General features: G+C 37.4%; 1 pseudogene; it reads left to right on the plus strand.

The window, feature by feature from the left end:
• The first annotated feature begins 2,871 nt into the window (after nt 1-2,871).
• Nucleotides 2,872-3,815, plus strand: LOC114687614 (annotated as a pseudogene).
• The last annotated feature ends 11,872 nt before the right edge of the window (nt 3,816-15,687 follow it).

Below are 15,687 nucleotides of genomic sequence, written 5' to 3' on the forward strand. Positions count from 1 at the left end.
CTTACAGTCTTCTGGCCCTAACTTCTTGAATATTTTCATTGCAACATTGTGTCATTTGATGGAATCTGAATATATTTTACCCAACACACTGAATTGTTGAGAGGACCTGGGTAACCATATACAACTCCTAAAAAATATTCAAACGATGTGAGGGTCAAGTATCCAAGCACACAGACACTGAGAACAAAAGTATCAAAATAAAAATCTCTAGTGACGGTTAGATCAGCAGCCCTGGAAGCATTTTGGAAATAAAAGAAACAGACAAACATATACAGAATTTTTCCTTAAATCAGAACAACCTAGGGGCCATAGTCTTTCTGTGGGAGTAGTGACTGCTGGCACACGGCACATGGGCATTGAGGGCTTTGTGCAATGGAAAAGGGTTGTGATGGGAGATTCTGTCTGTAGGCCAGTTCCCCAGCAGTGTCAAAGTGATAGATACCCATGGAGAGAAGCTCCCTGGATCCTACTAGCCCAGAGGTGTCATTAATGAAGTCAACTTTCCTGTCCAGAAATTCCCTGGCCACCTTAGGATTTTAGTCATTAACCCTTCAGTGACAGTGTCCTAGGTGTGTTTTCTATGCATCCCAGATGTTTTAAGCATGTGTCTTAATCTGTCCCACCTGAAAGCTGATAGAATTAGAGGTCTAGAGAAAGCAGCTCAAAATGGGTCAGAACTAGCCTAACCTACATGCATACATCCACAGAGCTGTAACCAACAAACAAAAACAAAAGTAAAACTAGCAGAAAGATATTTAAAAACATATTTGCAAGAAATTCTTGTAAGAATACCTGAAGCATGTAATGACATACTATGGAAATAATTACATCTAGGCCTGAAGGAGATGGGAATGGGGGTTGGATTGGGGGGAGGGCTGGGGAGGGAGGAAGGAGGAGGGAGGAGAGGGGAATCCGTGGCTGATATGTAAAATTAAATTAAATTATAAAATAAAAAAAACAGAGAAAAATTGAATGATTGCTAATTAAGTAGGAGAAATCAGATTATATCTCTGGGAAAATACATAAATTGAATATATCTATTTGTTCTTGTAAAAAATTTATAGTTTTATGATTAAATGAGACATTATAAATAAAAAAAGAAACTCTAGGAATAGACTCTATGAAATATTAACATAAAAGACATGGTGAAAATCTGAGAAATAACCAAAACAACAGTTTTCCCTCAAGAGAAGATAGCTGGAAGATGCGAGTTCAATATTGGCTCAAGTATGGAGGATGTATAATCCCCAAAGAGAAGTGCACACCTGAATAATATATTGAGTCCCCAGGGAAGTAAAGGCCTGTCATGGGTAAGCATCTAAATGCCATCACCTTATCTCATTTTATATCAGTAATATGTTTCCTGGGAAGAACCTAAGAAAAACTCTGTCTTGCTTATAACTAATTTCTTTATGCAATTAATCTTATATGAAATATGTGGTGTTTCCTTAAGTGTTGAGGATGATAAAAATGAACACAGTTTAATTTTTCATCTTTCCTTTTAGTGGATCATGACTACACTTATTAAACATAAACAATGATTCAAAAAGTGTCCAGAGCACATCAGAAATTAATTTTATGGAGCATTGTTTTTGAATAATAAACTGAGTTCTTTGGAGCCTGATACAGTCTTTCTTGAATAATAGGAACATTTACCAACGAAAGGGGTCCATAAGATTTCTCTCTAAAATAAGGTAAGTTTTAAAATCTATTCATACTAAAATCACAAATTTTATTGAAAACATTTACTGAGAAAGAAATACTATGTAAAAGGGTTTTTGATGCATAATACTCATTTTGACCACATATCCTGGATGAAATCATGCGTCATGTCATTGAGGCTATTTACATATGTCTCTCCTATATGTTGACACACATTTGTGTGTTTGTGTAGTAATACCTATAATGAGAAGATATGGTAAATTTTCTTACCAAATCATCATCAACCGATGTTAATATGTTGAACATTAGATTTCTAAACACTTTTTTATTTTGCAAAATTAAACTTTCTTCCCTGGGGTCTTTTTCTTTCCCCTAGTTCCAACAACCAACATTCTTTGTCCATTTATGAGAATATAAATGTTAATAGAAGAGATGACGCAGTGTTTCTTCTAAAGTGAGGTTTTCCTGTTGTTATTATTTTTGTTTTTATATTTTCATAGTGGCATTGTATCAAAATGAGTCCACCAATTAATAATATGCACTTTTCTATCTATGAAAAGCAATTTTAAGGTTCAAGAGAAATTCAGAGAAAAATGTCTTAGGTTTACAGAGAATGGTCAGAGTCTGTAGACATGAAAGTTGCAATATTCTTTTTCAATGTGCTTCATTTCCATTACACATGGCAATTTCTCTAGACTTAAGAATTTTTGTGACACTGGCTACATCATAACCAGTCACAGACTCAATTTCTTCTTCTTGATATTGAAAATACTGCTTATGATTCTAAGTACACTGGTGGATATAGATTACCACCAGATTGCTAAAACATTTCCCTGTATCAAGAACAGACAGAAGCAATAAAGAAAGGATTAGAAGAAAGAAGGATAATTGTGTCCTTGTGCACCGAATTTATCTTTTGATCTTGAATTTTCAAGTTGTCAAATTAGCATATTAGGTCACTGGGCTAAACTCTGAGGTGTACTAGTGAGACTCTTTAATGTATTCAACCTCTGAGATGCTAATTGAGGAAGACAATGCTGTTACTTATACTGGTAGCTTGAAAGGTGGGCTCAAGACTTTGAAGCTATTTGTTTTTTGACACTCAAACAAGAAACTGAAATTTGAAGGGGAAGATGTGTTTTTAAATTCCTTTCTTTCCCTGTGAAATATCACTTATTTTTCCAACTCGACAGATTCTCTGGAAGAAGAATGGCTTTTGAAAATGATTTTTTTCTAACTAAATTCGTTCTCTTAGGGATAACAGAGCAACCTAACCTTAAAATACCATGGTTCCTCCATTTTCTGGTAATATACATGATCATTTCATTGGGGAATTTGACTTTGATCATTCTGATTGTGTGGAATTCTCAACTCCACACACCCATGTATTTTTTCCTGTTTAACTTGTCTTGCATTCATTGCTATTATTCTTCTGTGTTTACACCCAAAATGCTGATGAACTTTATACAACAAAAAGGAATGTTGTCTCCTACATGGGATGTATGACCCAGATCTACTTCCTTTTTTTTTTTTTTTTGCCATTTCTGAATGTTGTGTTCTGACTTCAATGGCCTATGATCGCTATGTAGCTATCTACAATCCACTCTTGTATAATGTTGCCTTGTCTCCTAAGGTGTGTTCCTATCTAATGCTTGGTTCATATTTGATGGGGTTTTCTGGTGCCATGATCCACACTGGATTCATCCTGAGACTGACCTTCTATGATGGGAAAACCATCAACCACTACTTCTGTGATGTCCTCCCTTACTGCAGCTCTCCTGCACCAGCACCTATGCCAATGAGATAGAGCTGTTCATTGTAACAGGAAAAGACATCATTGTGCCCACAGTTAATATCTTTACCTCTTATGGCTTCATCCTCTCCAACATCCTCAAAATAAGATCCACTGAAAGCAGGTCCAAAGCCTTCAGCACCTGCAGTTCCCATATGCTTGCTGTTTGTCTATTCTTTGGATCAGGTGCATTCATGTATCTCAAACCTACCTCAGCTGTATCTATGGATGAGGGAAAATTCTCTTCTATTTTTTATAGAAAAAATATGTGGTTCCCATGATGAACCCTTTAATCTACAGCTTGAGGAACAAAGATGTTAAAGTGGCTGTGAGAAAAACCTTGAGCAGGAGAATGTATTGATCAGACACTGAATCTCTCTGAGCCTGTAGGTAAACCATGGGGAGAGTATGTTTGCTATTTTTGATATATTTTTGTATTTAATATATTTTATCATAGTATATTACATTTAGTATGTTTTGTTTAAAATATATTAACATCAGTTTTTTTTTTTTTTTCTGTGGGGGCCCACAGAGGCTCCTTAATAAGGTCTTACTCAAGGTCAGAAGTCTGACCTTGCTTTACCCAACAGGGCTTGCATAGTAGGATGATTTGGCCAGGAGCGTGTTTACCAGGTGTTTTGAAGGGTCTACACTTGGCTGTATTTTGTGCTTTGATCTTGAAAGGGCAAGGTCTTTTGCCTCTCCCCTTAGTAGTGTATAAAAAGTCCATTAGAATAAATCTCAAGGCAACTGGGTATTGACCCACGGCCTCCCAAAGCTATCCTGTGTCTCTGTCTTTCTCTCCATCTATGCCTATATTTCTATCTACTACTTCCTCATTCCTCTCTGCTCCCCCCAAGAACCCTTTGACAGGTTAGAGCTGGACTCCTACACTTTTCGTATTCATTGAAATTGGAAATTATCTGGTTTTCATCATTTTCTTTTATATATATTTTGTTTTCTCATTGTGTGTAAAGTTGATACTTTTATTATTGTACTTCTTTTAGAATAGTATTAAGTAGTTCTTCTTTTTGTTGTTTGTCATTATAGACATTATCATTGGAGATATTGAAAAGTTTTCTCATATTAATTAAAATAAAGTTGTCTGCATGCCTATGTGGATAACTGGCCATATTTGCCATTTGAATTGAAATATGAAATCCTCTTTGTGTCTCTGTGTTCTTGTCTTTCGATCCTCTACTGGACAAGAATGTTTTTACCTTCTAATGCCAGTATTTATTTAATAGGTATTAAGTAGATGTTTAATTAAATATGTATTTATTTAATTAATAGTCAAATAGGTATTTAGTACATATTTCTACATTGGCCATTGTTTATGACCTACTGCAAGTGTACTTGTGGTTGCACAGAACATTGTCTCACTACATGTTTGATGTTTACCTTGGAAATATAAACAAGCAATTTTTTTGCTAAAATACACTATTGCAAGCATAATATTGAAGCTCATGAGAATAATAGTTTACATAATGATACAGGATTCTTAAAGAAAGTTTGTGAACCTTTGGACTCTTGATTTCAAGCTTATTACACTTTTTAATATACCTTCCACCTAAAAAGAAATATGATGACATTTCTAATGTAGTATTATTTTTCTTTGCTTATGAGCTATAAATTCAAATCATCACTTTTTTGTGGCAGCCATATTTATTCAGTAAAACTGTTTGCTGGCTCTTTCCTTGTTTAAAACATATTAGGCGTGTTTTGCTGGTGAAGTTAAAGATGATTGATTCAAGCTGAGGTCTGACTTACTTTGGAAAAAAGCTCAAAATGTTTTAAGAGGCATTTTGTTAAGGTCCTGGAAAATACTAGAAGTTAAAGGTATAAGGTCAAAAATTCAAGACATAGGAAATCCCTGTGTGCAAAATGTTAAATAAAAAGTAAATAGCATGTTGATCAGATTTGTGTGCATTTTAAATTAAATTTTATATTTGACTATTGTAAAACTTAATTACTTAAAAAGTTTTGATTGAACAGTATCTATAATGAATGGAGGTGTGATGACTAATCTTGGTTGTCAACTTGACACATTTGGGAGGAGAGAAAGCATGAATTGAGGAAACATTTATGTCAGACTGACCTTTAGGCAAATCTTTATGGCTTTCATTGATGTGGAAGGATCTACCCCCACTGTGAGCAATACCTCCCTTGGGTAGGTCCTGGGAGGTATAAGAAGGTGGTTGAATGTGAGTCTGAAGAAGACCAGTACTTAGCAACCCTCCATAGACTCTGTATAAGGTCCCTGCCTTGAGTTCCTGCCCTGACTTCTTTCAGTGATAGATTCTAAGATGAAATAAAACCCCCTGCTCTGAGTTGATTTGTTCTTGGCCTTTTATCATAGCAAGAGCAAGAAAAATAGGACAGTGGGTTAACAGGATTTTAGAGAATTATTGAAAATGAACAGATTTTTGTGCTGATGTTATTAGACAACAGCCTTAATAGACAAAATAAGTTGCATTTGAAATGTGCTTTAGGAAAATTGAATTTAAGGGAAAAAGTGGAAAATGTTACTTTCTTCTAAAGAAATATCTAGGAATACAATGAATACAGGAGTTCTCTGGTGATGACATTGATTTATGTTATTTAATACCGAAGAATGTTTAAGTTTAAAGTGTAGTAGGAACTAGATAAAAAAAAAAAAAAACAACTAGATAAACCAACTCTGTATTTCTTGATTTTTTTCTCATTCTCATATAGAATAAAGACTTTAAAACCCTACTTGAGCTGACAAAGTAAAGCAAATTTGAAAAGTATATTTAGTGATTAACTCGTATTGTAGAAAAGTCATTCTGAGAGGATGTTGAGAGTTATGAAGGAACACTAGAGGGATGTAGTAAGACCAGGAAAGTAAAAGTAATTCTCTGAGAAAGTGTTTTCTTCTTCTCAGGAGACATTACAAGGAGAAATGGCAAGAATGTATGGAGAGCCCGTAGGGTAAGAGAGAGACCAGAAATCCTATAAAATACTCAGTCATAGAGGACTCTCAGCCATAGTGCTTCTCCTATCCTGAAGGGATAAAGCTGTTGTTACTCTTGCTTTCTCTAGGGGCTTTCTGTCTTTCCTAGACTTCAATTCTTAGTCTGTGTCAGGGAATGATTCAGTCATCCTCTAGACAACAACCAGGACCCCTGTTACAGTTCATTTTCCTCACAAGCAAATGATACGAATGACTGAGCTAAGATTCTTTTCACCTGGCACCATGTCACTATTGAAATATTTTGTAGGATAATTACAATAACTTTTACTATTTTTTCACTGTTTTCTACTTCTCATTCAGAATCATTATATAAAATTGGACATGGATGGTATGTTGTCTCAAATGCTTGGATTTAGATAAACATCATGTTTAAACTCCTGACTTATGGTTCAACATGACTCGATTCCCATTTAAGGGTGAAGTTGACCTCTATAGAAGAGTTCAAATTGAGGGAATGTTCATATCTTTCTTTTTGCCTTTTAGATACAATAGATTGTGCTTAAATTGTGTTTTGAATAAGGATATAGTGACATAAGAAAATAATATTTGTAATATTTAGAACTCTTTGCAAGCATTCCATGGGTGGGCACACTGACAGAGGCCAAAAGGAGAGCCAGTAGATGACAGCTGATATTTGTTGTTTGTTATTATAGACATTATCACTGGGGATATTGAACAGTTTTCCCATATTAATTAAAATAATTTTAAGTTGTCTGCATGCCTATGTGGAGAACTGGCCATATTTGCTATTTGAAATCAAATATGAAATCCTCTTTGTGTCTCATGTGTATATAATATGTATATTTATGCATACATAAATTAAGTGACAAATACATATGCCTGTCAAATAATTATTTCCTTTTCATGGTAGGGACTACAAGAGACAAATGGCAACAAACAGAATCATTCAGAATCCAGGTAAGCTTACTAAGCATGTGACACAAAGATGATATTTAAGTCAAAGACTCCTAGCAGTAGTGGGCAGGGTACCTGAACTGTCCTTCCCATGTAATCAATTAGTGACTAACCTAATTGTCATCATAGAACCTACATGCAGTAATTGATGGAAGCAGATGTACTAATCCACAGACAAGCACTGGACTGAGCTCCTGGAGATCAGTTGAAGAGAGAAAGAGGAGGAGTCATATGAGCAAGGAAGGATAATGATCATGATGGGGAAAACCACAGAGACAGCTGACCTGAATTAGTAGGAGCTCAAGGCCTCTGGACTGACAGCTGGGGAACTTGCATGGGACTAAATTAGGCCTTCTGAATGTGGGTGACAGTTGTGTGGCTTGATATGTTTGTGGGTCCACTGGCAGTGGGACCAGGACTTATCCTGGGTTCATGAACCAGCTTTTTAGAGTCCATTCTCTATGGTGAGATAACTTGCTCAGCCTTGATTCAGGCAGGAGGGGCTTGGTTCTGTCCTAACATGGTATGCTAGCCTGTGTTGACTTCCCAAGGGAGTTCTTACTCCCTATGAGAAGTGGATGGGAGTGGGGTGGAGATTTGGGTGGGGGCAAGAGAATGGGAGGGAAAGGGAACTGTGGTTGGCATATAAAATGAAAACAATATTTAAATAAAAAATACCATAAAAAGTAATATGCGAATAGGAAGAAGAAGAGTGGTAGGGAGGTCCCCAGGAATCCACAATGAGGACTCCATCATAGACTACTGGCAATGGTCAAGAGGGTGCCTGAATTGACATACTCTGGTGATCAGTTGCCTGAATATCCTGTCATCATATGACCCTCATCCAGTGACTGATGGAACCAGATGCAGAGATCCATGACTGGGTTCCAGGCAGAGCTCCAGGAGTCCAATCGACAAGAGAGAGGAGGGATTCTATGAGCAAGAGATATCTTGACCATGATTGGAAAAAGTACAGAGACAACCTGCCAAACTAGTGGAAACACATGAACTATAGGCCAATAAATAGCTCCCATGGTACTGGATCAGGCCCTCTGGATAAGTGAGACAGTTGTTTAGCTTGAACTTTTTAGCCCCCCTCCCCCCCTGCAGTGGGACTGGGACCTGTCCCTAGTGTATGAGTCAGCTTTTTGGAACCTAGTGCCTATGGTGAGACACTTTGCACAGACTTGGTGCAGGGAGGAGGGGCTTAGACCTGCTTCAGCTGAGTGTACCAGGTTCTGCTGACTCCCAGTGGGAGACTTTGCCTTGGAGGAGGTGGGAATGGGGGCTGGGTTGGGGGTTGGATAGTGGAAGGAGGGAGGACAAGGGAGTATGTGACTGATATGTAGGATGAATGGAAAATTTCTTAATTGAAATAATAAAAAATTAAATCTATTGTACAAAAGTAATAAGGTTTTAAAATAATCAGATATAAAGTTCAATCTAAAAATCCACACAAAATCTGATCAAATTGCAATTTAATTTTTCTTTATCATTTTACACACAGAGATTTCAATTTCTTGAGTCTTTGACCTGTTACCTTTAACTTCTATTCCTTCCCAGTACCTTATCTAAATGCCTCTTAAAATATTTTGAGCATTTTCCCAAAGAAGTCAGACCCTAGCTTGAATCAAGAATCTTTAACTTTACCAACAAAACATGCATCATAAGTTTTTAAAAAAAGAAAGAGCCAGCAAACAGTTTTATTGAATAAATAGGGCTGCCACCAAAAAAATTACTAAGGTGAATCTATAGATCATCATAAAAAAATAAGAATACACCATAAATAAGTCATATTTCATTTTAAGTGGAAGGTATATTAAACAGGGTTGTAGGTTTGAAATCAAGAGTCCAAATGTTCATGTACTTTAAGAATCCTGTGTCATGATGTAAACTATTAATCTCATGAGCTTTAATATTATATGTTTGTAATAGTGTATTTTAGCAATAAAATGTGCTTGTTTATATTTAAAAGGTAAACATAAAACATGTAGTAAAACAATGTTATATGCACCATAAGTACACCTGCAATGTACCCACATTAGACAATGGTCAATACAGAAATATCTATACCTATTAAATACTGGCATTAGAGAGTAATACATTCTTGTCCAGTAGAGTATTGAAAGACACAAACACAGAGACACAAAGAGGATTTCATATTTCATTTCAAATGGCAAATATGGCCAGTTCTCCACATAGGTATGCAGACAACATAATATTGTAATCAATATGAGAAAGTGTTCAATAACAGTCTAAAATAACAAAAACAGAAGAGAACTACTTAATGCTATTTTGAAAGAGGTACAAAAGCATCAATTCTACACACAGTGAAAAAACAAAACATATATAAAAGAAAATGATGAGGATAACTTCTAATTTCAATGAATATGAAAAGAAACAAAACTGACGTTAAAATATTTTAAACAAAACGTATTAAATATAATACATTATGATAAACTACATTAAATTCTGGTTCATTCTCAAGCCTAGTTGCAAAGATTTCCATAGTATGTCATAACATGCTTCAGGTTTTCTTTTTATTTTTTTATTTATTTATTAAATTTAATTTTACAGATCAGCCACGGATTCCCTTGTTCTCTTCCCTCCCACCCCCACCCCTCCACCTGCCTTCCCCCCAGCCCACTCCCCATTCCCATCTCCTCTAGGGCAAAGACTCCCCTGAGGATTGAGTTCAACCTGATAGATTCAATCCAGGCAGGTCCAGATCCCTCCTCCCAGGCTGAGCCAAGTGTCCCTGTATAAGCCCCAGGTTCCAAACTGCCAGTTCATGTACTGAGGACAGGACCCAGTCCCACTGTCTGGATGCCTCCCAAGCAGATCAAGCTAATTGTTGAAACCAAGGTTGGATAAAGCACAGGGACAAATAGCCAAATGAATGGAAACATATGAACTATGAACCAAAGGCTGAGGGGTCCCCAACTGGATCAGGCCCTCTGAATAGATCTCTGAAGTATTCAAAGGCCACCTGGCCAAACATCCCAATTGTTGTGCTAGAAACCCCATCCAATGAGTGAGGTAACCAGATGCAGAGATCCACGGTCAGGCCCCAGGTGGAGCTCCAGGAGTCCAATTGGTGAGAAAGAGGAGGGTTTGTATGAGCGAGAATTGTTGAGACCAAGGTTGGAAAAAGCACAGGGACAAATATACAAATGAAAGGAAACACATGAACTATGCACCAATAGCTGAGGAGCCCCCAACTGGATCAGGCCCTCTGGATAAGTAAGACAGTTGATTAGCTTCAGGTTTTCTTACAAGAATTTTTTGCAAATATATTTTTAAATCTCTTTCTGCTTGTTTTTTTTTTTTGTTTGTTTGTTATAACTCTGTGGATGTATGCAAGTAGGTTAGACTAGTTCTGAACCACTGAGCTCCTTTCTCTAACCCTCCCTATATAATTAGCTTTCAGATGGGATAGATTAAGACACATGCTTCTAATATCTGGTGTGCATAGGAAAAACACCTAGGACACTGTCACTAAAGGGTTAATGACTAAAAACCTCAGGTGGCCAGCACATCTCCAGACAGGAACATTGACTTAGCTAATGACATCTGTGGGCTGGAAGGATCCAAGGAGCTTCCCTCCACAGGTATCTATCATTTTGACAATGCTGGGGAAGTGTTCAACAGATGGAATCTTCCATCACAACCACTTTCCACTGCATTAAACCCTCCATGCCCAAGTGCCATATGCCAGAAGTCACTACTCCCACAGAGAGACTGGGGCTCCTAGGTTGCTCTTATTTAAGGAAAAAAAATCTTCTTCTGTATATATTTGTCTGTTTCTTTTATTTCCAATATGCTTCCAGGGATGCTGATCTAACAGTCACTGGAGATTTTCATTTTGATACTTTTGTTCTCAGTGCCTGTGCACCAAGATACTTCACTATCACACCATGTTAACATATTTTAGGGGTTGCATATGGTCACTCAGGTCCTCTCAACATTTCAGTGTGTTAGATAAAATATATTAAAGTTCCTTCAACAAATGGTGCTGGAATACCTGGATGTCAATATGTAAAAGATTACAATAGATCCATATATTTCACCATGCACAAAACTCAAGTCCAGGTGGATCAAAGATCTCAACATAAATCCAGTTACACTAAACTTAATAGAAGAGAAAGTAGGAAGTACTCTTGAACGCATTGGCACCGGAGACCACTTCCTAAATATAACACCAACAGGACAGACCCTGAGCACAACGATTAATAAATGGGACCTCTTGAAACCGAGGAGCTTTTGCAGGGCAAATGACACGGTCAATAAGACAAAAAGACAGCCTACAGAATGGGAAAAGATCTTCACCAACCTGACATCTGTCAGAGGATTGATCTCCACAGTATATAAAGAACTCAAGAAACTAGACATCAAAATACTGAACAATCCAATTAAAAAATGGGCTAAAGAGCTAAACAGAATTCACCAAACAAGAATCACAAATGGCTGAAAGACTTTAAAGAAATGCTCAATGTCCTTAATCATCAGAGAAATACAAATCAAAACGACTCTGAGACACCAAATTACACCTGTCAGAATGGCTATGATAAATGACAATCAATGTTGGAGAGGATGTGGAGCAAAGGGAACACTCTTCCACTGTTGATGGGAATGCAAGCTTGTACAACCACTGTGGAGATCAGTATGGCCATTTCTCAGAAAATTAGGAATCGAACTACCTCAAGACCCAATCATCGCACTCTTGGGCATATACCCAAGGAACACTGATTCATACCACAAAGATACATACTTAACTATGTTCATAGTAGCACTATTTGTAATCGCCAGAACCTGGAAACAACCTAGAAGCCCATCAACTGAAGAATGGATTAAGAAAATGCAGTACATATACACAATGGAGTGCTACTCAGCAGAGAAAAACAATGAAAGAATGAGATTTGCAGGCAAATGGATGGAACTAGAAAAAATCATCCTGAGTGAGGTAACCCAAACCCAGAAGGACAAACACGGTATATACTCACTCATAAGTGGATTCTAGATATAAAATAAAGAACAATCAGACTACAACCCACAGAACCATGGAGGCTATATATATAGCATGGGGGACCCTAGGACGACTGTGGCTTATAATAAGTTTTGGTTTTACTCAATTACTGAGCAAGCCTTAATGAGACATTTCACTATTAAGATAAGAATACATCCTGTATCAACTGATAATAGAAAAATAAATAAATTAATTAATTAAAAAAATGAAAGAAAAATTTGTACTATTAAAAAAAACCAAACAAACATATTTTACTTAAGTAAAAAAGCAGGGAACTAGGGACTCATCATTCCTCTCCTCATTCACTTCTTTCCCTTGTTTTATATATTTTAAATTTTTTATCAGTGGATTCTACTGGGGTATCCACTGCAGATAAGCACTGCAGGGTTCCTGTTGCAAATCACCCTCTGGAGAGATGGAAGGATCTTTCTACTGGCATTTGGAGGAGACCTGATCTGGTGTTGGTGTGGGCCCGGGGTTCTGTTTATGTCTTTCCTCAGGACAATAAGGTTCCTCTTTGGATTCCTGAGTGCTGTTTGCGCCCTGTGGCTGCTGCTGAAGCCCAACATGGCAGAGACCTATTGGGCCTTCATGAAAAACTCTTCCCTTCTCATGCCAATGGAGATTGAGAGCCAAATATGGCCAGCTTTGGCAAGCATTAACATAAGCCTAGAAACTGTAGCCATGTGGTTGGATTCTCCAGAATGTAGTGTATAGTTACTGCTTTTTCAAGTATGTTTGAGAACATGTCACCCAGACACCTTGGAGATTAAGGATAACCCTGAAGGTCACTGACCTCCATTTGTTAACAGTAGCATGCCAGCTAAGCCTTCTCATTTTCACAATCCTCTTCAAGCTGATGTACTACCTACTTTTCAGGAGTGGCTATGTGCAACATTTATTGGCCTCCTGAAATTCATTTAGCCCCCCCCTTTGAAGATACCTTAAAATTTATGAGCCTGAATGTAGCCCATATAAGACCATTAGTTATGCTCCTTTTGAGCTGCCTGTTTTTTCTTTATGATTCTTAGTTGTTCTTTTGCAGACCTGCCATCTTAAGTCATGCTGGGATTAAGAAAAATGGGCCTTGGTGGCTTGTGTTCCTGGAGCTGTATCCATGCCAGTGGATGCCCACATGCTCCAGAAGAGAATTTGACATTGCTGCTGCTGTTGTTGCTGTTATAGCAGTGGTGGCCACTGCTGCTAAAGTTTCTGAGATTACCATTTCATAATTGTTTACTACAGCTGGTATAGTGGAGTCCCTGGCAGCAAAAGTAGCTACCACAGCTAGTTAATCTTTTATTCTATTGGGCATGATAAATTTAATTCAATAGTTATATACATTTCAATTGGCTTTGAAAATTATAAATTTATAATCTCAAGTTCCATTTGCTTTTGGGATACCATCTTAAAAGGATTCCAATTTGCAGTAAGGCTCATTAAGGAAGGGAATGGATCAGTTGCCTTTAGACTGCTGGCTATGGGTGGGTAGGACTTCTGTTGGTCTTTTCTGTGTCAAACACACAGATTGCAAGCCCAGTGCCATTTTGAGATCTTTGTCAGCAGTTAACTCTGCAGCTCACACACGATTGAGCCTGTATGATAATGAGTATTTAGAGAAGGGTAAATCCTGGGGGTGCTCACCAACCTAAGACGAGCACCTGTGTGGCCTGGGCAGCTGTCTCCTTAACAGGTAAGGTGACCTGCTGACATCCCACACAACCTAAGTCAGAAGTTTAGGGACTTGTAGGGTCCCGGCCCCCGTTTTGTGTAACTATTGCCTTGCTTGCTGACCTTGACCTTGATATCCTCCCTATGCTAATTCCCTGCTGGGTTCCACCCTCCTGAATGCTTAAGGGAAGTTCCTTGTCTGTGTATCCTTCATAATGGGTGTTAACAGCTTAGATGCAAGATTGTAAAACATCTGTAACAAACTTTCTTCCCTCCAGGGTTCTCCCATTGTGTTGTAAGCCTGTATTTAAGACTCCTCCCTCCTGCAATAAACAGCATCTGGCATTAAATAAATAAATAAATAAATAAATAAATAAATAAATAAATAAAGTTCCATCAAGGACACGATACTGTAACATTAATCTTCAAGAGGTTAGGGCTAGAAGACTGTGAGTTTCAGGTCAGCATGGCCAGTCCTGTCACTCTCATGACAGCCTGGAATATACAATGAGACCATAATATAGGAACATCAAAACAGTATTTAAAAATAAAATAAATTAAAAATGGATTCAAATGATACTTACCATATCAAACTAAAATTTGTCAAAGTTCTATTTTTTTTGCAAAGAATCCAGTTAATAAATATTTTGTACTTTGTGGACCAAACTTTTCATAGTCATAGAAGCTTTTATCAGTTGATCAACTATGCAGACACCTTTTTTTGTGGGAGTTCTCCTTTAAGGAATGGCCCATCACCAATGGTCTTGAAGCTGCTTATGCCTGTCTAGCTACCTTAAAATTTCAAAAGCTAGCTTACAATTTCAAAATCAGATCTGTTGTGGGATATCTAACTATGTAAAGATGTGTTACATTTGTTTATGCTACAGAATATTAATATAACTGTGTAAAAAAAGTTACATTAGTTTCTGCTGACTTTGTTAACAATTTAATGTGTTACTTTTGTTTATGCTGCATTTGTTTAATTATGTAAAGATATGTTGCATTTGTTTCACCTTGTCTGCCTAAGGCACCTGATTGTTCCGATAAAAAGCTGAAGGGTCAATAGCTAGGCAGGAGAGGGATAAGAGGGGCTAGTAGGCAGAGAGAATGAGTAGAAGAGAGAAGGAAGAGATGAGGGAGAAAGAGAGGGAGATGCCCCAGGGTCAGCCAGCCAGCCGACACAGTATGACTTTTAGAAAAAAGAGTAAAAAGCCCCAAGGCAAAATTTACATAAGAGAAACATATTGAAATAAGAGTTAAGATAAGGCCAAGCATTCATAACTAGTAAGTCTCCATGTCTTGATTTGGGAGCTGGTTAGTGGCCCAAGAGAAAAAGCCTGTTACACAGGTCTGTAGCTAGCTCAAGGGTCCATAGCTTACCTAACTAGAAAAATCAAGCATTTGTGTATTCTGTACACTTTCGAACATGAGGGAGGGAGAGAGATTGCCATGCAAATTATAAATGAAAAATCAGGAGTGCAGAAGAGACTGGAGTATGTTTTTATCAATAAGTGATAAAATTCTCATTAAATTTTATTTGTAGGCAGATAAGGACATACATCAGTGTTATCATGTTTTAGCAATAAGAGGTCCTGTCAGAAGGTCCAGCAGAAAGTGAGAAGGCAG

This window comes from Peromyscus leucopus, chromosome 7 (assembly GCF_004664715.2).
Source record: "Peromyscus leucopus breed LL Stock chromosome 7, UCI_PerLeu_2.1, whole genome shotgun sequence".
Lineage (NCBI taxonomy): Eukaryota > Metazoa > Chordata > Mammalia > Rodentia > Cricetidae > Peromyscus > Peromyscus leucopus.